General features: G+C 34.9%; 1 pseudogene; it reads left to right on the forward strand.

The window, feature by feature from the left end:
- On the forward strand, positions 1–5639 carry LOC132266390 (G-type lectin S-receptor-like serine/threonine-protein kinase At4g27290; annotated as a pseudogene).
- The last annotated feature ends 5610 nt before the right edge of the window (positions 5640–11249 follow it).

Consider the following 11249-nt stretch of genomic DNA (forward strand, 5'->3'; position numbering starts at 1 on the left):
GAGGAAGCCATCACTGTCACAAATCTGTTTCAAGTGGGTCAAAGAAGGAAAAATTGTGAATGGTTTCAGAAGCCTTTGATGACCATGGAAAAAGATGCCATCATTATTCATTTATATACAAAGCTCAATTCAAGTAGCAATATGAAAACAGAGTCCACTCCAAAATCCATTTATATGATTAAATTTGTTGTAAAATCAAAACCAATTCATTTGGGTTTCAGAGATTTAGATGATTAACTTCGCTTCAAAGAGTCTGAAAAGGTAGACAGCACCATTATGGGAAGCATAAGTAAATCATCAAAGAATTTTGGCTTTACCATAATTCTTTACTTGTATTCTATTTTTTCCATGTTAACAATAACCTCCTATGCAGTAGAATTGAACACCATAACTGCAACTCATTCTCTTGCAGATGGGCAGACCATGGTCTCTTCAGACGGAACATTCGAACTGGGATTTTTGAACCCCTCGGGCGGTATTTCCAGGAATCGATACTTGGGAGTATGGTACAAGAAAATATCTGTTCGGACTGTGGTATGGGTTGCCAACAGAGACACTCCACTTACTGATACCTCAGGAGGAGGTGTCTTAAAGCTCACAGACGGAGGAATTCTCGTGCTCGTCAATAGTACAAACAGATATTTTCAAATTCATCCTCAAATAACAACACAGTGAATTCAGCACCAGTTGCACAGCTTTTGGATTCGGGTAATCTTGTTGTCAAAGATGCAAATGATGAGAATTTCCTGTGGCAGAGTTTTGATTATCCTGGAGACACTCTGTTGCCAGGTATGAAGCTGGGAAAGAACCTAGTAACTGGAATTGATAGGCGTCTATGGTCATGGAAGTCCAGTGATGACCCTTCTAAAGGAGAGTATTCTTCTGGATTTGATCTTCGTGGATTCCCACAATTAGTCCTTCTGAAAGGTTCGGTTGAGGAATACCGCTCTGGACCATGGAATGGTCTCCGCTTTAGTGGCTCGGTGGGTTTAAAACCAAACAGCATCTACACATACCATTTTGTTTTTGATCAGCAGGAAGTGTATTATGAATATGAGCTTATTAATAGCTCAGTTCTCTCACGGCTGGTTTTGAACCAGAATGGAATTGTGCAGCGCTTCACATGGAATTATAAAACACAGGATTGGATAGTTTATACTAATACACCAGCAGATAACTGTGATTTTTATGGGCTGTGTCAGGCCTATGGTATCTGCAGCATTGCTAACTCCCCGGTGTGTGGGTGTCTTGATAAATTTGTTCCAAGGTACCCAAAAGATTGGGACACAACAGATTGGTCAGGTGGGTGTGTTCGAAGAACAGCCTTGGATTGCCACAATGAATCATCAAATGGATTTATCAAGTATTCCGGTGTTAAATTGCCTGACACGCGGAATTCCTGGTTTAATAGGACCATGACCCTCAAGGAATGCAAAACGGTATGCTCAAAAAACTGTTCTGCAAATATAGACGTAACAGCAGGAGGAAGTGGCTGCTTGCTCTGGTTTGATGCCTTGATTGATATTAGGGACCTCACAGAAATTGGACAAGATCTTTACATAAGAATGGCCTCCTCTGAGTTAGTAGGTATGATATATATTCCCAAGCATGCAGATCAGTAGCTTTTACATTCTGTTTGGAAATATAAAAGAAAGTTGCCATGTTTTCACCAGAAAGGAGGCATATTAGAAGCCCTCAATGAAAAGTGTCTTCTTTTACTGCTGCTTTATTTCTTAGTTTTCCTGCCTTCAAATATAGTTGCTTTACATTGTGGTAAATTTTGACTCTGCAGAAACACATAGCAGTTCCAGATTGAAGATTATAATCATTCCTATATTACTTGCAGCAGTGGTACTCCTAGGCCTGTTCTTTCTCTTGTATTTCTTAAGGAGGAGGAAGCTGAAGACACTAGGTAAGGTATCTAGAACACTCTAATTACTTCCCTTTCCTATTTAGCAAAGAAAACTACAAATTCTTACAGACGCAAATCATGTCTTGTCGGCATCAAATGTAAAGATTTTCAAATTTATTTCCTTTGCCACTTTATCTTGGTCTCATTCTGTACCTCTTCAGTTTAATTGAGCCACTTTTGATTTACAATAAGGGCGGGTTACTATAATCTGATGGCTCATGTACAGTGAGTGTACAAAAATCAAGCTTTTTGAATGCTATTAACTCTTGATAATATCATCCAACCAAAGTGTTTTTTTTTTTTTTTTTTTTTTTTTTTTTCATCAATTAATCTACTAAAATGGACCTATCAGATTTTGGGTCTTAGTCATCATCCTTTCTCTTAGCTTACATCACTTTTTCAAGATGAGGATAGAGGGAGACATTGCGTGTCATGAGGGTGTGCAGAGAACATGTGTACTTATCTACCCTGAATTAAAGCTCGAGCTTTTAAAGAGAGTATAATTTGAATATTTAAATATTTCAACACAATAACTGATGTTTAGCTTTCTGGTTTGAACACGTGTCTTTGCCTGCTCTGATACTATGTAAGAGAAATTTGGAGAAGAAAAATAATCTTCACTCATTGCAAAAATCCTTTGTACAAGATGTGCATATATACAATTGCTCTCCACATAGAAAAGGAAATTAAATCTCCTAAAATCTGTTAAGAGTAATATAGAAAGATACAATATGAAGAATAATTAGAAAAGGGAAAAATTTTCTAACCAATATGATTTTCGCACCGGGAGTGACAGCAATACCGCTATAGATGATATTTTTTATTGAAGCAGGCAAATGATTAAAGAAACAAATAAATGCTGCTAAAAATGCATCTAGGGTATCATTACTTAAGTTTGTGATTATTTCACATTCTTTTTTGTTGAAATAGCAAAGGAAAACAGCTGGACATCTCAATTCTTGTTCTACCCACTGATGTTGCTTACCAGTTTATTTTTTTATTCTTAAAAAAATGATTATCATGATGCCACAAGAGTATCATGACATACCATTCTAGAAGTAGAGTCGGAGTGATTCGTTAGTAAGAATATTTTTATGTCCCCTTTGGAGCACTGAATTTGGAATTGAAGCAAATTTGGTGATTCGGTATTGCTGTCACGGATTCAGTGCTCTCAAACATGGCATTAGTGATTTTAATTTGGGATCTTATTGAATAATATTGCCATACATGTTAATTCAACGAATTTGTACAACTTGTTTTATTCATATGAAGTTTATTTCTACTTTACAGAACTAGTTAAACTCAATCAAGATTTAGAGTTGCCATTATTTGACTTTGAGACAATAGCTAATGCCACAAGTAACTTTTTGATCGACAATAAGCTTGGAGAGGGCGGCTTTGGACCTGTCTACAAGGTAATGGTCACATTTATAAATCTATGCAGCATCTAGGAACATCTATGAAAAATAGTTTTTTCTACCAACTCTGTTATGGTACCATCTCTATGCACCAAAACCAGTATTGGCATAAAAACTTTTCGGTCACTACTTTTCCCTGAAAATTTCTATACTTTAAAATCTTTATTCAAAATGCTTAGCAATGTTAGTCAGTGCTATTGTTCTACACCTTTGACTCTGCTGTTATAATATGAAGTATGGAGTAATTGTCTTAATAATGCCTGTTAGAGACAATCTCCACATAGGATAGCACACTGAACGTCGAAGGAACGAAAAAGGGAAAATGAAACTCTCAGAATGATAATTTTCAGGGTGTGTTAGAAGAGGGACAAGAAATAGCTGTGAAAAGGCTTTCAAGGAATTCAAGACAAGGACTCGATGAGTTCAAGAATGAAGTTCTATGTATTTCCAAACTTCAGCACCGAAACCTAGTGAAGCTTCTAGGTTGTTGCATTCAAGATGACGAAAGGATGTTGATCTACGAATACTTGCCCAACAAAAGCTTGGATTACTTCATTTTCGGTTTGTGTCACTTGAAACCTTTATTTATTTAGCCTTTTGTACTTTTTGATAGTCTTAATAAACTGAACTTAGTCCTGTCTAGTTATTTTCATTATGCATGCTCCAAATTCCTCACTTCCTGTGGAGTGATGTTTAGGAGGATGCTTTTATCAAAAGCCTTGGGAGAAGGGTCGAGCCCCATATTCATCCCAGTTGAAGATGGGAGACAGGATACTCTAACTTCTTCATAATAAGTGCAGCTGCTTGACCTTGCTCCCAAGGATTATTCATGGTTGTGAATTTACAAAACTAGTTCTCATTTAGCCTCATGAATCCAACTAAACAGCAACATGAATTAATTGGATGGAAAATTTGGCAGATAAAGAAAAAAACATATTACTGGATTGGCCTAAGCGCTACTACAATATCAAGGGGATTGCTCGGGGAGTTCTCTACCTTCATCAAGATTCCAGACTCAGAATTATCCATAGAGATCTCAAGGCTAGTAATATTTTACTTGATAACAACATGAACCCCAAAATTTCAGACTTCGGCATGGCTAGAAGTTTTTGCGGTGATGAAATGGAAGCAAATACAAATAGAGTGGTTGGAACACAGTAAGAACTTTAAATATGTTGGATGTGCTACTTCTATTGCTCAGAAATTGATTTCTTTTCTGTTGACTTCCTGCAGCGGTTACATGTCCCCTGAGTATGTAATGAATGGATTCTTCTCGGTAAAATCTGATGTGTATAGCTTTGGTGTATTGGTGCTTGAGATAGTTAGTGGGAGCAAAAACAGAGGATTTTCTCATCCAAATCACAGCCTCAACCTCCTAGGACATGTAAGTGTCAATAGCTACCTTGTAGTATTTCATGCATTGATTCAAGAATTACTAACAAAAATAAGTCGCAATTAGGCATGGACACTTTATAAAGAAGGCAAACCTTTGGATCTGATTGATGCATCAATAGTGCACTCGTGTAATCTTACTCAAGCATTTAGATCAATCCATATCGGTCTATTATGTGTGCAACAAAGTCCAGAGGACAGGCCAAACATGCCATCTGTGGTTATGATGTTAGATAGTGAGATTGTTTTGCCTCAACCGAAAGAGCCTGTGTTTTACACTGGAAGAAAGTTTGATGAAGTAGATTCATCATCAAACAAGCCTAAATTGTGTTCATCCAATCAATTAACTGTAACAATTTTGGCCCCTCGCTAGAAGATGTTTCATGTAAATATTTTGATCCTCCACGGCTCCACACCTGGCAAAAACTTCTGTATGAGCCTCTTTTTTAACGGAAAAAAAGAATAAAGGAAAATGAAAGTTATTTCTGATGTAGAAATAATTGGCTAAGGCATATTTGGGGAGAAAAAAAAAAAAAAAATCATCTTTAGTCCAAGAAGAAGGCCTCCGGTAATTTGCAGTATTGGTGGAAGGGTGAGTCATGTAATAATATTTGTTAATTTTGGTGGCCAACTCCGATATGTGTTATCTTTATTTTATTTCATTTGTAATTGCCATGTTTACTAGAAACTTAACTAGCTGGTCTTTTCATCTCTTTGAATTTGTAAGCCTAGGCATATGTGTATAGTGTTATACTTTAGTCTCATAAGTAATTTCAGTAAAAATTACTCCTTAGAAGGACTGCTTTTCTAATATCACTGTGAAGATAACAATTAGTAGAAAGAAAGCTACTTGAACTAGCTGCATGCATAAATTGATATATAGTGAACTTGATGACGCTTCTACAATGAGCCCAAAATTTTTTTTTTCCCTAGTTGGACACACACACACTGCCTCCGCTGAGGTTCGAATCCCTGACCTCCCTTTAAGAAGTATGAGCTTTATACCGCTAGGTCACATGCATGTTGGTATGAGCCCAAAGAATTCAATTACTGAAGTCAATTTGTCAACCAGTTCCCAATGCCTAAAGTTAATTCTATTACTGTATTTGTACGTAGGCTGGACTTGAATTCTTTATCTTAAAACAAATAATAGTTAATTTAATGTGGAATTTCTCAAATAAATTTAATTAGAAATGCGTGAATAGCAGTCAAAGTTAAAAACTCTTCAGAAAATTTTGAGTTCAAGAAATAAAATCATCTGTGTATAATACATTATATTTTTTGTTTTCCCCCTTTTTCTCCACTTGAATTACCAATTCTTGATATCCATCAATTACATTGTTACAACTAAAGGACCTAGATTATTGAGATGGACAATGTTAAAATTTCAAAATTAATATAATTGAAAATAAAGAAAATTAAAACTACTTAATGTTAAAAATAAAAAATATAAAAATAAAATAAAAGTCGGGGGAGCATATGTATATATTTTTTTAATTTTTAATTTTATTTTTTTTGGCAAAGGGGGCAAGTTGATTTTTTTTTTTTTTTAAACTCATTTTTCAAAAAAACTCCAGGACTACACCTCTTCTCAACCTTTGCCAAACACAAAAGAATAAAAATAAAAAAATATATATTTTATGTGGAATCTAAATCACATAAGGTAAGAACAGGAACAGGAGCAGGAGAGCAACAGAATTAATCAAAAACAGAGTCACCTAAACTAGGAGTAGGAGCATGACAGCAGTAGAATTAATCAAATTTGAGGAGGATAATGTGACTTAGCGTAGAATAAGCCGAGCCTAAGTATAGTGGTTGCAGTAGTGTTGCATTTTGTGATTGATTTCTCACTCTCGGAGATCAACGTTGCCCTAGCCTCACTCAGAAGTCAGAACCATCCTATCCAAATGATTCCGAAGCCAAAATCCCACCAACGACTTGCGACGACAAAGACAAAAAAGAACAAGTTCAATTAATTATATTCCACTGTGATGTTCTTGTTGGGATTTATATGCCCTGGCATAGCAAATTCCTGTTTGGATTAAAGTGACATTTGTTCCTAACGTTTCTGAAATATTTATGTTTTGTACAATTGGTGAATTTAATATATTATGTTTCGATTCATTATAGAATTGATAGTGTCTTCTTGATTACAAGAGATATTTATATATGTATGTGATGGCGATCAATACATGAATATAAATAGTAATCATAAATTGTTCATTGTCGGTAATTATAGATGGAATCATAATTAATTAAGACTTGAACTGGATCCGCGTTAGGTTGAGATATATTGTGAGAGCCGTCGTATGCAATTGCTCCCCATCACCGTCATGGCATTTGACTCTTAAGCATGAGAAAAGTATAGACTCTTTTATTAATTAATAATTACTTTGATTTGTTCGGCGGATTCTTCGGGATCTTTAGATCGACACTTTGGGTAGTTATGTAATTAATAGTTAGAGGGTTATATTTTTAATATTTGCATCATTGCTACTTGTATTTATTTTGTATTGATTATCGTTGATCACAAAGTAAATTCGAACGCCTTCGTGTGGTTTTAGACAAAATGATTTATTATATATTTATTTATTAAATTATTATTTTTGTCAAACAAATGTTTTATTGTAATCGAGTCAGAAATAATCAATGGTACCAAAATATATATATTAATTAAGTAGTCGGATTGATGGCTTTATTTATCCGATAACTAATTATGCATAGAGGGGTCAAAGTGCAATATTTACTTAGAGGTTATTTATTATTTAATTGGAGTTCAATTAATTTCTTTTAGTGGAATACAAATTAATTTATGAATTAATTGAATTGGGTCCATGGACCGGGCCAATTATTAATTCATTGTAGCCAATAAAATAACAGGCCCAATGGATTCTCACTCATAACCCAACTTGATATTGGAATCATATTAGATTTGAGACATATGAATTAGAGATTGAGAAGGATTTGTTGTTTCCTTTTCTTTATTTTTATGTTGCCTATAAATATACATGGTCTATGTATATTTTAGGTGTGATTTTTAGTAGAAGGAAAAAGAAATATATTTTCTCTCTCTAGAAAATTAGGATTTATGTTCTCATCTAATGGAGGCTCCCACAAGCCTAATTTTCCAAGGTCATTCATGGAGGCTTATGAGTGATTTCAAAAGGCAAAACAATTACCAAGAAGATTGAAATCCAAGGAGAAGGCATCTTGCTAAGGGATCTACAATAAGTGAGAACATTTACTTTAGAAGAAAAATTTAAAGGTTTACTCAGACCTTTAATGTAAGTATTCAATTCATTAATTGAATGATACATCATATTTTTATTTTAGCATAAAACTTGTCTCTATGTGATGAATCAAGATCTATGAATCAAAATCCCTCAAAAAGTTTTTAAAACTTGCACGTTTCCCAACAGTTCTCGCCGCAAGACTTCCTCACCCCAACCCACCCTCTTCTTCTTCTGGTTCTTTCCTTCTCTCATTCTTCATTTCCTCATGTTTCTCTTTTTCAATTGATTGATGCCATTTTATTTTATTTTAGGCTGCTGAAGAATGATAATTCAAAATTAAATTAAAATTTGAAATTCTATATTTATTGTTTTTGTGGACACTGTACTTTCCAAGTAATAGATTCAGTTTTATTTACTAATAAATTACGTAACAAATTAAGTGATTACCTTTTCCTTTTTTTTACCTGGTGTAATTTCAGGTTTGAATTCCCCTTTTTAATTTTATCTTTTAGTTCACAGTTTTCTCAACTTTCAATCACATCATTATCAATAATTTTTTTTTTTTTTTTTTGAATTGTGCTATGTACACTATAGATTTTACTGATTTGATATTGACATTGTGTTTAAAAATATAGAATTGCATAAATAATTTTTCTTCAACTCTAGTTCCAATTATAAGTCACCGACTACATGTTACCAAACATAATTTGAGAATTAATGACCTTTGTTAATCGTGTCGTGGATGTACAATCATCCCCTTGATTTTGAGATTACACTGTTTTTCTACAAGTTTAATATGTGATGATTATTTGAAAAGGAACTATGTAAACGACAATTGGAAATGATAAAGAAAGTAATTTCTTACATTTTGTTTCCATAAAATATTCACATAAAATATTCACAGAAAATAAATGATAATATACTCTAATAAAATTAGCATTGAGAGGTGAATGTCACCAATCCTAGTCATATGTGCCTTCTAGATGCATCTTTACTGTGATATTGTGATATATGCCTAACTTTGTGTGGGCCCAAGTTTACCAAAATTTTGACCCATTTTTTTTTTTCATGGGTCATGCAGCTTAATTATTCTCATGTAATTCAATACATAAGGGCATTTAGGGTCTGAAGTGGAGGATGAAAGAGACCCTGAAATTCGTACAGAAACAGAGTTAGAGACTGAAAACTTGTAATCTTCGATTTTACACATAATAAAAACTTTCGCCGGATCCCAATCGTGAACATAGGTTACTATCACACCACGACGGACATAGTGATTGATGTCAAGAGTATAATACTAACTCTAATGGACAATGGTGAGGACACAAGTACAGTTCAATTCCTAGAGAAACCACTTTGCTATTCTTTTCTAGGTTGATATCGACTTTGTGTTTGAAACCAAGAGAAAATTAAGTGAGATGAATTTCCATTCATGATCAAAAATTTCAGAAACCTGTATGGTACAACAATATCAACTTCAATAACATCAATTCCAATAAATTACTAAGGAATGAACAAGGATGCAACTCGAATAATGCAGCATCCCTGCAAGTGTACAAAAATTGAGTGTTTTTCGATCAATGGAAACAGTCCAGTCGATTTTCGGCTTTCTTTTCACCCATGTATGATTGTATCCCATTGTTCTCATATGGGTACATTTCCAAATTTCACCCAGAAGTCTAGCAACATCAGGAAGGAATTGCAGGAGCCTAGCATATCGGCTGTGCTCAAAGCTCTCACCAAAAAATATTACCCCGACGGAAATTTATGTCAATCCTGCTTCAGGGCCTTTGTGATGTAGGCTCTGGTAAGTACTATAGCAAGGTAAGCCAGCACCGTGAAACTGAGACCAACCACCAAGATCATGCGGTCATAAGCTGTATCCTGGACAGTGTAGACCCGAAGCCCAATCCGGCCCCAATTGCTCTCTGTCCAAACATGGTCCACCAGCTCCATGGGATCAGAAGCGTTAACGGGCAACAACTTCCAAGTTTCAGATTCAAACTCCAACCTGGTTGAATATGCCGGGACATACCTGAAATGATTATTTATGTCATGCAAGTCAACAAATAAATCTAGGAAGAAAGGGGGAAAAAAAAAATTAATCATGGAAAAATAAGCTAAAAGTTATTTGTACTAGATCCATTCCTAGATCTATGTCACTCATCAGATTGGCTGAGAGAGCAGTCGAGCATATTGCATGCACATCAACAAACAAGCCGTTGCGATTCAATGGACGTCAAAAAAGAGAACAATAATGAGACATATTGGCATCCAAGCAGGATGTATCTCCTCATATGTGCAAACCTACCCATTATCATCCAAAGAAGTGGCTTACTGCATGGCAACAAGCAGGTTAACGAACTTCCCAATCAGACTATTTGAATAGGGTTGGCATATAGACAACAGTATTTAGCCAGAAGATGGCAAGTGTTCTAAAACTCCATTATGGAGTATTTAGCTTGGGCCATGGAAATAATAATACCTTGTTTGTTTTCTTTGCACAAACATCGATAGGGTTGACTGGACAGTAAGTGGATCAGACCACCTCGTGGTATATTAGAAAATAGTAACTAGGTGCAATGCATGGAGACTGCCAAGGGGTATAGCATAGTAGTACTTCCTCACCTTCCAAAGTAAAGGGTTCTAAAAATACTGGTTTCTCTCTCTCTCTCTCATCTCTCTATATATTATGTATCAATAATGTCCACAAACAGTGTGGTATAAGTCTTTTGGATGGTCTACAACACGATATATAATTTGATATATGGGATTAGCGACGAATTTATCCGCCGGTGATGATAAATAAGAGTAGGTAATTATCATTAATGTCTGAATTGACCCCATTTTTCCAAGTATTCACATGCAATTTCAATAAGCAAAGCAGAAAACCATATGGAAGTTTTAGAGCTAAATCAAAAGAGTTGTCATGGTTATGAGATTTGAAATAGGGTTGAGAAGTGTAAAACAATAAGGAAGAAGAAAATTTATAATATTTCAATAATCAAAACTGAATATTTTGATTACATAGTATCTTTCAAGCTGGTAGGTGGAAAATAAAAGAAATAGTATCATTAATTAGGTGTTTGGTTGATTAATGAAGGAAAAGATATAAATTAGGAATCTTCTTTGTGTTGGTAGAGGAACCCCATAAGAAGTCTGTCATCTTCTTTTCATTAAGCATAATAACAGATGAAGGACTTTTAAAGACTGAGCACCAAAAATAGGTGAAAGAAGTTAGGACAGTCCTCACCAATTCCACCCTTCCAGCAAGAGAGAGCTTAATGCCATTCC

Source organism: Cornus florida, unplaced genomic scaffold (assembly GCF_030987335.1).
Source record: "Cornus florida cultivar Cherokee Brave unplaced genomic scaffold, ASM3098733v1 CherokeeBrave_3.0.0_Hap2_Chr07, whole genome shotgun sequence".
NCBI classification, from domain to species: Eukaryota; Viridiplantae; Streptophyta; class Magnoliopsida; order Cornales; family Cornaceae; genus Cornus; species Cornus florida.